Source organism: Bubalus kerabau, chromosome 9 (genome assembly GCF_029407905.1).
Source record: "Bubalus kerabau isolate K-KA32 ecotype Philippines breed swamp buffalo chromosome 9, PCC_UOA_SB_1v2, whole genome shotgun sequence".
Taxonomy (NCBI): domain Eukaryota; kingdom Metazoa; phylum Chordata; class Mammalia; order Artiodactyla; family Bovidae; genus Bubalus; species Bubalus kerabau.
Window position 1 is genome coordinate 95,329,398 of NC_073632.1, and position 16,914 is coordinate 95,346,311.

General features: G+C 45.4%; 2 pseudogenes; both read right to left on the reverse strand.

The window, feature by feature from the left end:
* Positions 1–6,941: 6,941 nt before the first annotated feature.
* Positions 6,942–14,984, reverse strand: LOC129659927 (UL16-binding protein 3-like; annotated as a pseudogene).
* Positions 11,190–14,899, reverse strand: LOC129619527 (tyrosine-protein kinase RYK-like; annotated as a pseudogene).
* Positions 14,985–16,914: the final 1,930 nt, after the last annotated feature.

Consider the following 16,914-nt stretch of genomic DNA (forward strand, 5'->3'; position numbering starts at 1 on the left):
TTCATATATGTATATTTTATAATTTTTGTGACTTTGTTCTTTTCTTTAATATTGTATTTTTGAGAATCTAACCTCTACTCTAGACTTTTAATCTTTGCTTTTGGTATTTGTTATCAATTTTGTACCTTTAAGAACCCAATCTTCAGTACCCATTTTTACTTGGGAGCAAGATTACTGGCTGGATTGCTCTCTTCCCACCTTGGACTCTCGTTTTTCTCCACCAGGTCGCCTCTATCTCCTCCCTCCCCCTTCTCTTCTCTATCCAACCCTGTGAATCTCTTTGTGTGTTCCGGGCTGTGGAGAACACTTAGGGAACTGATTACTGGCTGGATCTGTCTCTCTCCTTTTGATTCCCCTCTTTATCCTCCTGGCCACCTCTGTCTCCTTCCTCCCTCTTCTCTTCTTTGTGTAATTTCGTGAACCTCTCTGAGGGTTCCAGACTGTGGAGAGCACATAGGGAATTGATTACTGGCTAGATTGTTCTCGCCCCTTTTGATTCCCCCTCTTCTCCTCCTGGTCACCTCTATCTCCCTCCTCCCTCTTCTCTTCTCCATGTAACTCTGTGTACCTCTCCAGGTGTCCCTCACTGTGGAGAATCTTTTCACCATTAACCTAGATGTTTTATCATCAGTGCTGTATAGATGGAGAAGTCTTGAGGCTACTGTAAAAATATGACTGAAAACCAGAGGCAGGAGGCTTAAGTCCAAATCCTGAGAACACCAGAGGACTTCTGACTCCAGGGAACATTAATTGATAGGAGCTCATCAAACGCCTCCACACCCTACACTGAAACCAAGCACCACCCAAGGGCCAACAAGTTCCAGAGAAAGACATACCAATCAAATTCTCCAGCAACACAATTAGAAATGAAAATGGAGAGATCACAACAGATGACACAGAAATACAAAAGATCATAAGAGACTATTATCAGCAACTATATGCCAATAAAATGGACAACTTGGAAGAAATGGACAAATTCTTAGAAAAGTACAACTTTCCGAAATTGAACCAGGAAGAAATGGAGAATCTTAAAAGACCCATCACAAGAATGGAAATTGAAACTGTAATCAGAAATCTTCCAGCAAACAAAAGCCCAGGTCCAGATGGCTTGACAGCTGAATTCTACCAAAAATGTAGAGAAGAGGTAACACCTATCCTACTCAAACTCTTCCAGAAAATTGCAGAGGAAGGTAAACTTCCAAACTCATTCTATGAGGCCACCATCACCCTAATGCCAAAACCTGACAAAGATGCCACAAAAAAAGAAAACTACAGGCCAATATCACTGATGAACATAGATGCAAAAATCCTTAACAAAATTCTAGAAAACAGAATCCAACAACATATTAAAAAGATCATACACCATGACCAAGTGGGCTTTATCCCAGGCATGCAAGGATTCTTCAATATCCACAAATCAATCAATGTAATACACCACATTAACAAATTGAAAAATAAAAACCATATGATTATCTCAGTAGATGCAGAGAAAGCCTTTGACAAAATTCAACATCCATTTATGATAAAAACCCGCCAGAAAGCAGGAATAGAAGGAACATACCTCAATGTAATAAAAGCTATATATGACAAACCCACAGCAAACATTATCCTCAATAGTGAAAAATTGAAAACATTTCCCCTAAAGTCAGGAACAAGACAAGGGTGCCCACTCTCACCAGTACTATTCAACATAGTTTTGCAAGTTTTGGCCACAGCAATCAGAGCAGAAAAAGAAATAAAAGGAATCCAGATTGGAAAAGAAGAAGTAAAACTCTCACTGTTTGCAGATGACATGATCCTCTACATAGAAAACCCTAAAGACTCCACCAGAAAATTACTAGGGCTAATCAATGAATATAGTACAGTTGCAGGATATAAAATCAACACACAGAAATCCCTTGCATCCCTATACACTAACAATGAGAAAACAGAAAGAGAAATTAAGGAAACAATTCCATTCACCATTGCAACGAATAGAATAAAACACTTAGGAATATATCTACCTAAAGAAACAAAAGACCTATATATAGAAAACTATAAAACACTGGTGAAAGAAATCAAAGAGGACACAAACAGATGGAGAAATATACTGTGTTCATGGATCGGAAGAATCAATATAGTGAAAATGAGTGCACTACCCAAAGCAATCTACAGATTCAATGCAATCCCGACCAAGCTACCAACTGTATTTTTCACAGAATTAGGTCAAATAATTTCACAATTTGTATGGAAATACAAAAAAACAAAAAATACAAAATACAAAAATGAAACTAGAATACTTTCTAACACCATACACAAAAATAAACTCAAAATGGATTAAAGATCCAAATGTAAGGCCAGAAACTATAAAACTCCTAGAGGAAAACACAGGCAAAACACTCTCCGACATAAATCATAGCAGGATCCTCTCTGACCCACCTCCCAGAATATTGGAAATAAAAGAAAAAGTAAACTAGTGGGGCCTAATTAAACTTAAAAGCTTTTGCACAACAAAGGAAACTATAAGCAAGGTGAAAAGACAGCCTTCAGAACGGGAGAAAATAATAGCAAATGAAGCAACTGACAAAGAATTAATCTCAAAAATATACAAGCAACTTCTGCAGCTCAATTCCAGAAAAATAAACGACCCAATCAAAAAATGGGTCAAAGACCTAAACAGACATTTCTCCGAAGAAGACATACAGATGGCTAACAAACACATGAAAAGATGCTCAACATCACTCATCATTAGAGAAATGCAAATCGAAACCACAATGAGGTAGCATTTCACGCCAGTCAGAATGGCTGCTATCCAAAATTCTCCAGGCAATAAATGCTGGAGAGGGTGTGGAGAAAAGGGAACCCTCTTCCACTGTTGGTGGGAATGCAAACTAGTACAGCCACTATGGAGAACAGTATGGAGATTCCTTAAAAAACTGGAAATAGAACTGCCTTATGACCCAGCAATCCCACTGCTGGGCATACACACTGAGGAAACCAGAATTGAAAGAGACACGTGTACCCCAATGTTCATCGCAGCACTGTTTATAATAGCCAGGACATGGAAGCAACCTAGATGTCCACCAGCAGATGAATGGATAAGAAAGCTGTGGTACCTATACACAATGGAATATTACTCAGCCATTAAAAAGAATACATTTGAATCAGTTCTAATGAGGTGGATGAAACTGGAGCCTATTATACAGAGTGGAGTAAGCCAGAAAGAAAAACACCAATACAGTATCCTAACACATATATATGGAATTTAGAAAGATGGTAATGATAACCCGGTATGCGAGACAGCAAAAGAGACACAGATGTATAGAACAGTCTGTTGGACACTGTGGGAGAGGGCGAGGGTGGGATGGTGTGGGAGAATGGCTTTGAAACATATATATTATCATATGTGAAACGGATCGCCAGTCCAGGTTCGATGCATGATACAGGGTGCTTGGGGCTGGTGCACTGGGATGACCCAGAGGGATGGTATGGGGCGAGAGGTGGGAGGGGGGTTCAGGATGGGGAACACTTGTACACCCGTGGCAGATTCATGTTAATGTATGGCAAAACCAATACAATATTGTAAAGTAATAAGCCTCCAAAACAAAAGAAAAATCCTAAACAATGATGCTGTTAAAATGCTACACTCAATATGCCAGCATATCTGGAAAACTCCACAATGGTCACAGGACTGGAAAATGTTGTTTTTCATTCCAATACCAAAGAATGTTCAAACTCTCATACCATCACACACACTTCACATACCTAGCAAGGTCATGCTCAAAATCCTTCAAGCTAGGCCTCAGCAGTAGGTGAACCAAGAGCTTCCAATATACGTGCTGGATTTAGAAAAGGCAGAGGAAGCAGAGATCAAATTGCTAACATCTGCTGGATCACAGAAGTAAGGGAATCCAAAAAAACATCTTCTGCTTCATTGACTATGCTAGAGCCTATGCATGGATGACAACAAACTGGAAAATTCTTAAAGAGATGGGAATACCGGACCACATTACCTGTCTCCTGAGAAGTCTGTATGCAGGACAAGAAGCAATAGTCAGAACAGGACATGGAACAATGGAGTGGTTCAAATTGGGAAAGGAGTATGTCAAGGCTGTATGTTGTCACTCTGCTTTTTTAACTTCTATGCCAAGTACATCATGTGAAACCTTGGGCTGGATGAAGCCCAAGCTTGTCTCAAGATTGCCAGGAGAAATAGCAAAAACCTCAGATGTGCAGATGATACCACCCAAATGGCAAAAAGCAAAGAGGAACTAAAGAGCCTCCTGGGGGAGTTGAAGGAATGAAAACTGGCTTAAAACTGGACATTCTAAAAACTAAGATTTTGGCATCCAGGTCCATCACTTCATGGCAATAGTATGGGAAAAAGGTGGAAACAGAAGCAGATTTTATTTTCTAGGGCTCCAAAATCACTGTGGAAGGCGACTTCAGCCATTAAATGAAAATTAATTTTAATTAAGAAATGAAAAGACGCTTGCTCCTCGGAAGAAAAGCTTAAGAGAAGAAAAAAATAACCTTACAGTGACCACTGCATGTCCTAGTGAGAGGAAGAATCAGACATCTTTCTCTATAAATTCAAGGGTAGAAATAGTAAATCATTTGAAAAAGACATGTCAAAAGCCAAGACAGGCCAGAAGCCAGGCCTTTCACATCAAACAGTTGGTCAAGTTGTGAACGCAAAGGAAAAGTACTTAAAGAAAATCAAAAGTGGTCCTCCAGTGAACACATGCATGATAAGAAAGGAAAACTGACCATCAAGGTCACGTGGTAAACTGGTTTGAGAAGAAAAAAGAAAGATGCTGAGTAGAATGTGCAATTCAAAGACATCACTTTGCCAATAAAGGTCCATCCTGTGAAAGCTATGGATTTTCCTGTAGTCATGCACGTATGTGAGTGTCAGACCAAAAGAAGATTGAGCCCTGAATAAATGATGCTTTTGAATTGTGGTGCTAGATAAGACTCTTGACAGTCCCTTGGACGGCAAGGAGATCAAACCAGGCAATCCTAAAGGAAATCAATCCTGAATATTCATTGGAAGGCTAATGCTGATGAAACTCCAATACTTTGCCTTCCTGATGTGAAGAGCCAAGTCATTGGAAAAGACCCTGATGCTGGGAAAGACTGAGGGCAGGAGGAGAATAGGGCAACAGAGGTGAGATAGTTGGATGGCATCAGCGACTCAATGGACATGAGTTTGAGCAAACTCCAGAGACAGTGAGAGACAGGGAAGCCTGGCGTGCTGCAGTTCACGGGGTCACAGAGTTGGACATGACTTAGCAACTAAACAAGTCACCATATGTGAACAGCTCAATCAGTGGCCAAAAAGTAACAGTTTATCTTATTTATTTGTAGTAATTCATTATCTATTCTGACTATGATCCTCTGTCAATGGAGAAATAAATCTACTTTTCAAAACAGACATAGTTTGTGCTGTGAAGTCTGGCTTCTCCTTTGAGAGGGGGAGGCATAGAGGAACACAAGAGAGTCACTACTGAGGATGCAGATCTTGATGAAATAAAAAACAATTTCATTGCACAAGTTCCAGGATATGTCTTCGGATCCAGGTATCAGGATTGGGATTGACAGCTAGACTGCATGTTACTTTAAGAGCATTCATTTTATTCTCTGCTTCCACAATAAATGTAGCCGAATCATCAGTTCTATTTAATCCCATAAGGTGGAGAAAGGGTGAAATGTCCCGAGTTCCCTCCTTGATTAGAAAAAGAAACTTGAAGTATTTATGTCTTTTGCAATAGCGAGATACTGACTTAAATATGCATATTAGGAAATAAAATGACTAAAAGAGGCATTCAAGCATAGTATTTTATTTTGTTGAAAATACTCTGAAGTTGTTTCTCTGAACATAGAAAGAATCCCTGAGTCCTGTAATAGCAGATGGTATTTTTTCCCATTATCATCATTTGCAACAATGAGATTGCCATACATAGAAGAGTCTGATTTTTCTCAAAATAGAAGAAGACAGAAAGTGTCCTATTTGTGGAGATTTCTTGTTCAAGTAGTTAAACATTTTGGTGCATGGATTCCATCACTTAGCACCAAGAAAAAGAGGTAAAATAGGTTGGGGGCAAAAAGAGACTGAGGAGGCTGTTCACCACATGTGACAAGAGACATGAGACAAGGCAGCCACCTTGTCATCATAACTGGAAGGCAGGCTCTGAATCTTGGGTGTGATCTCCTGACTCTAAAGTGAACAGCAGGAGAACAAAGGCGGCCAAGCAAAGACTGAGTCCTGAGGCCAACAGAGCACCTGTCAGGCAGGACCACTCAGTGATGGAGTCTCTGGGTCCCCAGGAGGCTGCTGACAGGCAGGCCACAGGCTGAGTCACAACTGTTGCTGCTCCAGGAGCACAGGCCTGGCCTTACCCCTTCCCACAGTCTCTGCAGTGGAGCTCCTGCCTTGCCTGCTTGACCCAAGCCACTTCCTGTGAGAACAGGCCTTTGGAGTTAGGTCTGCAAAGGCCTCCCTACCCCTTCCTCCTGGGATGAGAGCCCGGCCCCTCTCATCTTGGCCCCTTGGGTGGGTCCCCTCCCCGCTGGCACATCATGCGAAGCCCCCATGCTGCTCTCAGCCCCTGTGAGTCCTGCCCTGCCCCTGAGTGCCTGCTGTTCTTACACCACCTGCCAGGGGCCCTGCCAGCCAGCAGTCTGTGCTCAGTCAGGGGACTTGGTTAAACCCTCTAAGCATCAATAGGCCCTCAGCCTAGTGAAGGCCTCTCCCTTTTCACAATGTCACCTGACAGTGGGGACCTTTCAGAACTCAGGGCTGAGCTTTCTGAGTTTTGCTCTCAGGTGGTATAGGGTCTTATTCACCTGCTCCATTTCCAGGGTGAGGAGGTTCAGTGAGGGGCAGGGGTTGGCTGGAATTAACTTTCCCTGTCCTCTCACCAGGCCCTGTGCCCCTGCCTTCCTTCTGAATTCTTGCCTCAGTACCTCTTCTTGTAAAGGATACAGGCTATTATGATGCCCATTATGAAGAAATGGGAGAGAACCCCGGTGGTGATCCAGGTGATGTGATTGATGGCTGGGGCCGGGGGCTGCACTGTAGAGGGTCCTGTGGTCGGTGATGCTGCAAGGAGAGTAAGAGTGAAGCCCTTGTCCAGACCCCAAGTTCGGCAGATGCCTCCTCACCCCCCTGACTCAGGTACCCCTATTGTGAAGACAGTTTACACACATCACATGGAGACCCCTGAGATAGGTCCCCAGGCGAGATGGAGGGAAGGGAGGAGGCCAGTCCTCACGGGGCTCTGACAGCTAATGGGGGAGCAAGGTTTCCAACACAGCCACTCAGTCCTGCTGTGACATAGAGGTGGTGACATGAGGATGAAGTCCTCAGGAGCTGACAGCAGAGGTGGTATTGACAGATTTCCAGAAGTAGGATTGGTGACATTTAAAAGAAAATTCTGGAAAGAGTGTACAGTGAGAAATAAATCCCAGAAATCAAAAAGATGTCTACAGGTTTGGGATCAGCAAAAATCCATGTTCAATCGTCCAAAGGCCTGTGCTGTGAGGAGAGATGTCAGGAGGTGGAAGAGGAAGGAGGATGACAGAGGATCCTGGGTCATTGCTCTCCCAGGATAACTCACTTCTGATGGATCACTTAGTCGAACACACACACACACACACACACGAGGGGTGAGTCCATGTCACCATGAGAGGAGTATCACTTTCTCCTCCCTTCTCACTTACCCAAGGTCTTCAACATTTTCTCCCAGTGCACCATGAAATCCTGAAGCCAGGACCGACAGTCTCCCATGGAGACCTTCTTCAAGAAGTCGATCACAGATCTGTCATTCTCCCACTTCTCTTTCATCCATTTTGCCTCCAGCGTGATCCACTCTCCAGTGTCCATTCTCCGGATCACAGTGGAGGCTCATTAGTCCATTCAAGCCAAACGGCCAGGATCCACTGATGTGTCTGTTATCCTCACAGCGACATGTTATCCTGGCCTGCAGGGTGAGAGGGTCTGCCCCCACCATGGGAAAGAAAGAGCTCAGCCTTTGGGCTTGACAGATTCTTTGCCCCACTTGGGTCCACCTCCCTTGGCCCAGCTAATGTGGCCCTGTGCTCTCCTCAAAGGCCACTCCTTCCACTGGACTACTAGGGAAGGACCAATATCCAATTATACTCTTTACTTACAAACAGTGAATGTAGCTGAGCCCCTAATCTGGCCCTCCCGTACTTCGACTTTCTAACTTACCTGTGACTGTGTGTTTCTCCAGTGTAAAGTCATGCAGTTGGTCCCTAATGTTTCTGAGTGTTTCGATCTGTGTTTCCCAGGCCTTTATAGTTTCACTTCTCCCAATGGACTTGTGAATATGATCTTAGCATGACCACAATCATAGGAGAGATAAAGCTCTCCATCCACCTGGCCTTGAACCTCACACCATGGCTGCCTAGGTCTGGGCTGAGGGTCGATGGTGAAGTTATAGGAAAGCGAGTGAGTATCTGTGAAGGCAAACCACAGTGAGGGTGAGGTTGGGAGAAGAAGACCCATAAGACCTCATCCCCCAGTTCTGTGAGAGCAGAGTACAGCTGCAGGGCTGGGCTGACATAGCAGGACAGCTCCGCCTGCCGCCCCCAGCCCCTCACCAGTTACGACTGAGGAAGACGACGAAGCCTCAGTCAAGCAAGAAACACCACAACCCTGGATATGCCCCATTTCCACTCTGCTCACAAGCTCCGCACGTGGCACTAACCGACACATATGGTTCCCAGGGATGGGCCAGGCTGGTTCAGAAGGAAAGGCCTAAACCCAGAGGACTGTCAGCTTCTCTCTGAGTGTCCTGTGGGAGATGCAGAGGGTAAGGCGGCTGTTCCTGAGGAAGCGGATCACAGCCAGTGGGGCTGGGAGTGGGGAGGATGAGCACAGAACCCAAACCTAGATAAGGGAGAGTTTATAATTACGGGTCACTGGGCTTAGCAAGGCTGGGGAGATGTGGTGATCTCCCACTAGGACAGGTTTTGGAAGCCGGGAGAAAGGCCTGGCCCACACAGCATGAAAGAGAAAGTCCAGAACTTCCGAGGCAGGTAGTAGAGGAGGGGATCCAAGGCTCAGAGAAGTGAATCTGCCAGGGCAGACACGGTATGAAAGGGCAGGAGAGTGTGCAATCCACCAGCTTCATGGGAAAGCCTGATGGACTCTATGGAGCCCGAGAGGAAAGCATGGATGAGAAGCATCTCCAATAGCTCAAGGATGACTTGTGCAGGTCAGGGATGGTGGTAGGAGACTGTGATCCTGTGGGCTTCTATCAGGAACAGGGATGGAAGCTGTGGAAACATAAGATTCCAAGTGGGGGGGTGCTCTAGGGCAGCAGAAAAGTAGGTGCAGTGGTCAAAGTGGTTAGAGATTCTCAATGCCAGCCAGGGCCTGACTGCAGAGAATATGATGCTGGCTCATAGCACAGGGCGATCCTAACGGCAAGCAGATGGGCAGGAACCTAGATACAAACTGTACCATTGAAAGAAATAGAGACAGAACACAAGGCTGGATGATCAGGAAGCCAAAGGCAGCCATCCCTACCAAACACCTGATCCAGGCCCATTTTCCGGATCTGAGCCACTTCTCAGAAGGTGTCACCAAGCAAAGAAGCCATGTTCTAAAGAGGAGGGCCCTTTCATCACCACATCTAGTGCAAAAGCCCTTCCATTCTTTCCCAAAGAGGCACATGGTTATTCACTGGGGTAAGTGAACCTGCAGAAGCAGAAACTACTCTCACATTCACGTTGCACCTAGTGTGGTCCTAATATCAGGCACAGGAAGCGTAGCATCACCATGGTCCCCCAATTGTTGAAGCGATGCTCGAAGTACCAGGTCATCAATGGATAGCAGTCCAGGTTCTGCTTACAGTGGTTATCACTGGGTCCACAGACCACACAGTGGTCATTTCTCAGGCCCTGGACTTGTGACAGGCATGGAGACCTGAGTAGCTAGTAAATTATTGTGTGGTGAAGGCTACTGTATTAGTGAATTCCAGATTCAAACTTCAGACCCTACCTCCCCATCCGCCAATAGTCCGTGTACACAATATCCTGAAGGAAATACAGAGACAAGTGCCAAGCTGCAACCTCTCAAGGGCTGCAGGGGTGTGGTCCCTATCCTATCTCCATTTAATACCACTGTGGCCTTAGGTTTCCTCTAATGGTACAGAAGAAATAGTTTAGGCTTCGCAGACCCTAGGTCTCTGCTGCAACCTGCTGTCCCAGCACAAAAGCAGTCACAACTGGCGAACGATGAGCATAGCTGGAGCTGCTTCTTGGGCAGATGACCCAGCAGAACCGGTGACATCAGAGGTATCTGTGGCCAGAAAGGTGCTATGTGCCATTTTCTACTTGAAGGCTCACAACACAGGCCCTACGTGTTGCAGTGGAGAAAGTCACACCATTTAAACATGGTTCTTGGTGTGGTCCTGGGGCCTGGCAGAGATGAGGCCTCTGGTCATGGAATGGAGTTGCCCATCTTGATGAGGGCTCATCAACCCCTAATCATCACTTCAGCTAGGCCAGCCATCATAGGATAGAAGTGGTTATGTGTTTTGGCATAAGCAGGGCCACCGGGAACAAATAAGACCCATCAGTAGCTGGCCTAGATGTGACACTAGAGTTGTTATAGAGCCACTATCCTCTGCTCACACCTGTGGCTTCCCTTATGCCACTTTGGAACAAATAGCTACTCTGTAGCAAAGGAGGAGGGTGGTCATTAGCCCATAACTGCTGGATGGTTTTTATTTTCCTAAGACAAAGTACTGCATGTTGAAGACAAATCACTCCCAAAACTAGTGAAAGAAAGCAAAACTTTAAAGGTGAATCAACTGCATTACCTTGTAGAATTAAGAAAATAAAAAGCAGTTGGTAGTATGATTGTTAGTCCAAATATGTGTGTTTAAACAATGTAAAAAACTATTTTTTAAGAATATACCTGTACCTCTAAGGCAACTATGTGTAAAAGATTTACACAAACATTTTCAGTTCAAGCTAATAAAACTGCTATTGAGAAAGTATTCCACATCAGTAAGTCTGTCTTAGAAAGTTCAGATGCTAAAGCATTCCTAAAGCTTGGTGTTCTGAAGGACAAATCTGCCTCTGTGATGCTGGGTGGTGTATGTGACTGGCTGGCTCCAAGTGGGCCTCGACAGGCACCTTCCTCCTGACGCTGGGGGACTGTGAGAGGAGAGTCAGACACAGGCCCCCAGGGCTTCATGGGCCTCTGTGAGACACTGGGCCAGCTTCTGGAACTCCACCTCTCCTCTGGATCGAAGGCCCAGCACAAGCCATCACATAAATAGTTCATTAGGACAGCTGATAATCTGCGCTATTTGGTAACCCTCTTTCAGGTACTGGGCCACATCAAATGGGTAGATGTCCACTTAGGGCGTTTGGCCAGAGTCATAAACACATGGGCTCTTTTAGTAGCAGCATGCTGACTTCTTAGTTGTGGCATGCAGGATCCAGTTCCCCCACCAGAGATCGAACTCAGGCCCCTGCATTGGGAGTGTGGAGTCTTAGCCACTGGATCACCAGGGAAGGCTGGAGAACTCATTATTAACCAGACTTTCAAAAGCCATCCATTGATCCCGTGTTTTTGTTGTTCCCCAGATAGTGAGAGTCCATGGGGAACAAGACTCTGGAGAGGGATTGGCTTTGCTCTTAAGTTGAAGTTGTCATCAATGACAGAGATTCTAGGAGCCAGGTCTTTGTGGATGACTTCTCTTCTGACCAGGTAGCTCATTCCACAGGCAATCTGAACAGCCATGTGAACTAGCTTTCGTTGAGAAGCTTCCTGCTGACTATTGGCCTCTACATATTTGCACTGTCATAAAAGCAATTTAAGATACCCCCAGCTCATGTAAGGCAACCCACCATGGGCTTTTCCCCTTCTTATGTTCACACATGGCTAATAGGAAGATTTCTGTGATGAAGATGTAGCTCACAACTTTCAGGGAGCATCGTAGTCACTTGAATTTCAGAAGCTCGATCTCTGTTTTTACAAATGCTTGTTGCTCTTTATCTGGATATTATTCATCTACATAAACCCCATGGGAAGTACACCAAAAGGTACCTTCTTAGAATATATCTTTTGAGTTCCTCTCCCTGGATAGATATTTTGATATCATTCACCTAAGCTCTGGCCTCCAAAAGAGCAACACTTCTCAAGTCGTACTCCTCTAGCCACAAGGTCGGATAACGGCAGATGGGAGTTGTATTGTTGGGTGTGTTGCCTCTCACATACTGAGACATCTGGGAACGACTGGGACTGAGACAGCCCTTGGGAACTACTGCTGGTGCTGATGCTATCTCCCAGTTCAATCCTTTTCACACTATGAAGATGCAAAACAGCTAATACTAGTACTACAGGAAATATAACTGGACAGCAAATCCCTACGCTGATAAAAAACACATGTGTAGACACGGCTGTAGACAAGGCTGCATGTACAGGATCATAAATGGGTTCTTCTGATAGTGGTTTTGTCCAAGGCTGAAGTTTTCCTTCCTCAATTTCTGGATGGCAACTTTTCCTTCATTTCAACTCTAAGACTGTGAAGCTTTTTGAAGTTACTGTCAAGTTGAGGTGTATTTAGTGTCATAACTTCAGAATCTACTCTGCCAGGACAGGACAGCTCGAGCCCAAACACTGATACAGTGCGTGGAAGCCCCGGGCCGCAGTCAGCCTAGCAGACCCAAGCTGTTCCAGCAGCAGCCTGCTGGATCCCCATCCCAGGGAGACCGCCCTGCACATCCATCCTGCTGTGAGCGCCCACCTCCACCGCCCAGGACAAGGAAGCTAGGCCACTTGCTGCTGCCCACATGGCCTGAGCTCTTGAAAGACGAATAGCTCCTACCCCGGCCACCTTCCCAGTGTTAACTGATCCGTCATAAAGAGCGCTGGTCCTTCAAGGGCCCAGAGCAGTAGGGAAGGGACCTAATTCCCTTCAGCAGTAGTAAAAAGGGACCAGAGAGCAGTAGGGAAGGGACTTACATCTCTTCAGCAATAGTAAGAAGGGACCAGAGAGAAGTAAGGAAGGACCGGCTGGTCCTTCAATGGCCGAGAGCAGTAGGGAAGGGGTCTACTTTCCTTCAGCAGTAGTAAGTAGGGACCAGAGAGCAGTAGGGAAGGGAGGTACATCTCTTCAGCAGTAGTAAGAAAGGACCAGAGGCAGTAGGGAAGGGACCTGGTGGTCCTTCAAGGGCAGAGAGCAGTAGGGAAGGGACCTACTTCAGTTCATCAATACTATGAAGGGACAGGAAGGAGCTCTGTGCACAGATCATCAATTCAGTTCAGTCGCTCAGTCGTGTCCGAATCTTTGCGACCCCATGAACCACAGCAGGCCAGGGCTCCCTGTCAATCACCAACTCCCAGAGTCCACCCAAACCCATGTCCATTGTGTCGGTGATGCCATCTAACCATCTCATCCTCCGTCGTCCCCTTCTCTTCCTGCCCTCAATCTTTCTCAGCATCAGGGTCTTCTCAAGTGATTCAGCTCTTCACGTCAGGTGGCCAAAATATTGGCGTTTCAGCTTCAACATCAGTCCTTCAAATGAATACCCAGGACTGATCTCCTTTAGGATGGACTGGTTGGATCTCCTTGCAGTCCAAGGGACTCTCAAGAGTCTTCTCCAACACCACAGTTCAAAAGCATCAATTCTTCGGGCCTCAGCTTTCTTTATAGTCCAACTCTCTCATCCATACATGACCACTGGAAAAACAAAGGACTTGAGTAGACGGACGTTTGTTGACAAAGTAATGTCTCTGCTTTTTAACATGCTGTCTCAGTTGGTCATAACTTTCCTTCCAAGGAGTAAGCGTCTTTTAATTTCATGGCTGTAATCACCATCTGCAGTGAGTTTGGAGCCCAGAAAAATAAAGTCAGCCAGTGTTTCCATTGTTTCCCTATCTATTTGCCATGAAGTCATGGGACCAGATGCCATGATCTTAGTTTTCTGAAAGTTGAGCTTTAAGCCAACTTTTTCACTCTCCTCTTTCACTTTCATCAAGAGGCTCTTTAGTTCTTCTTCACTTTCTGCCATAAGGGTGGTGTCATCTGCATATCTGAGGTTACTGATATTTCTCCCGGCAATTTTGATTCCAGCTTGTGCTTCCTCCAGCCCAGTGTTTCTCATGATGTACTCTGCATAGAAGTTAAATAAGAGGGTAACAATTTAAAGCCTTGATGGACTCCTTTTCCTATTTGGAACCAGTCTGTTGTTCCATGTCCAGTCCTAACTGTTGCTTCCTGACCTGCATACAGGTTTCTCAAGAGGCAGGTCAGGTGGTCTGGTATTCCCATCTCTTTCAGAATTTTCCACAGTTGATTGTCATCCACACAGTCAAAGGCTTTGGCATAGTCAAGAAAGCAGAAATACATGTTTTTCTGAAACTCTCCTGCTTTTAGGATGATGCAGCGGATGTTGGCAATTTGATCTCTGGTTCCTCTGCCTTTTCTAAAACCAGCTTGAACATCTGGAAGTTCAAGGTTCAGTATTGCTGCAGCCTGGCGCAGTAGGCGGCAGCTGCGATGGCGCAGAAGGGCAGATCATGGGCTTGTGGTTTTCAGGGCGGCTCTGGGTCCCTTTCCCGGGCTCCAGGACTCCCACTTCCCAGGGCCGGGCTGAGCCCTGGCGGGCCTCAACAGCATTTCCTGTACGTTCTGGCCCCCTTTTCTCCTAGCGTCACCTCCCAAAGTCCCCGCATTACTGCTTCACCAAGGCACCCCTGTTCTGGCCCGGAGAGCCCGCAAGCAGCCCGGGGGAGCCAGGGGAAGGGAAAGAAGAGAGGGCGGCGGCGCCAACCCCAAGAAGTTTCGCGAACCCCCGCGCACACCACCACCCCTGTTCAGGTCGTAACTCACCCAACTCCACCCCCTCCGCGCGCCCAGTGCAGGTTCATCCCGGAACTCACTGCCAGACGTCCCGCTGAACCAGACAATGAGAAGCAAGTCCAGGAAGCCAAGATGGGTCTCGGGGCCACCCATCTCTCCCTTTGCCACCTGGATCTCGATTTTGCAGGAGTGGAGCATGCCAGGTCAGAGGAGCGGATCCTTTCTGGGGAGGCAGACACTGCACTTCTGGGGCCGCCGACGTCGCTCTGCCCGGACGCCCCGCCCCAGGCAAGGCCCGCGCAGTCATTAACCGGCGGCTTCCCCAGGCTGCTAGCTCGCGACCAGGGTGTTGCCACCTCCTCCTCTTCCCACTTGTTTGAACGATTCGCGGTCTGATAGCCAGAATATTCCTAGTTAGATCATTTTGTCATTTTGGTCTTCCTAATTAATAGAAATTGATCAGAGGTCGTCAGGGAAGAATTTCTGGCAAGAAGGTCATGGAGGGGCGAGCTCAGGGCTTCCTGCTTCCCCATCTTGAGCTTGCCTTGGATGATCACTGACCTCTTCATTGTATTGAGTTTCCTTAGGGTGTTCCATACCATCTTATGAAAACCTGAAGGAAGTTTTCAGCCAACCCAGTTATTGCTTCCGGTGCCAGTTCAGGTGGCAAACTTAATTGATAAATGTCGTCTGTGTCCTGACCATTCCACTGACCTGCCCTTCTCTAATCTCTCTCCCTCTCCTTGGGCTTCCTGAGTCCCAGAGACACAGCAGTATTGAAATTAGGTTAGTTCATCACTCTGCAAGTAGCTTCGGTCCCATTTGTTTATTTTTCCTTCAAAATTTCAATGCCAATGCATTTTGAAGGAGGATTCTGTGTAATTCTACAGGCTGTTTGCCCCTCCTTTTTTTTTTTTTTTGTATAATTGTACAACCTTTGAAATTTACATAAGTTATAATGATCCAGTATTATTTGTCTTTCAAAAAAAAACAACAACAACTTTCTCTTTCTCCCAGCAACCATCTAAGGGGAATTAAAGTTCCTGAAAGAAGGCCAATTCAAGATGGCTTCTACTCTGATAGAAACAGAAAACAAAAAGATGAGGAAAAGCAATAAAGAAATGGGTCCTCATCAAACTTATATAGTTTTGCACAGCAAAGGAAAACATAAAAAAAAAACAAAAAAATGCAAACTACAGACTGGGAGAAAGATTTGCAAATGATGTCACCCTTGCAGGTAACAAGGGCTTAATTTCCAAATATATGACAAGCTCTTACAACTCAATAATCAAGACAGGGAACCCAATCAAAGAATGGGGAGAAGATCTAAATAGACATTTCTCCAAAGAAGGCATACACATGGGCAATAGGCATGTGAAAAGATGCTGAATATCAATATTTATTATTTTCAATTAATTAATTAAAAAATTTTATTTTATATTGGACTATATAGTTGATTAAAAATGTGTGTTTCAGGTGTACAGCAAAGTGATTCAGTTATACATATACATGTATCTATTTTTTTACAAATTCTTTTCCCATTTATGCTATTACAGAATATGGAGCACAGTTCCCTATGCCACACAAGTCATTGTTGGTGATCTATTTTAAGTACAGTAGTGTGTATATGTCAATCCTAAACTCCCAGTTTATCTCTCTCCATCACCTTTCACCTCTGGATATATGCCCAGGAATGGGATTTTGTATCATATGGTAGCTCTGAGCCTGCCTGCAATGCAGGAGACCTGGGTTTAATCCCTGGGTCAGGAAGATCCCCTGGAAAAGGAAATGGCAACCCACTCCAGTATTCTTGCGTGGAGAATTCCATGGACGGAGAAGCCTGGTGGGCAACAGTCCCTCGGGTGGCAAAAAGTCAGACACGACTTAGCAACCAAATCACCACCACATGGTAGCTCTGTTTTCAGTTTTTAAAGGAATCTCCATACCATTCTCCATAGTGCGTGTATCAGTTTACATTCCCACCAACAGTGTGGGAGGGTTCCCTTTTCTCCACAGTCTCTCCAGCATTTATTGTTTGTTCAGTTCAGTTCAGTTGCTCAGTCATGTCCGAATTTTTGTGACC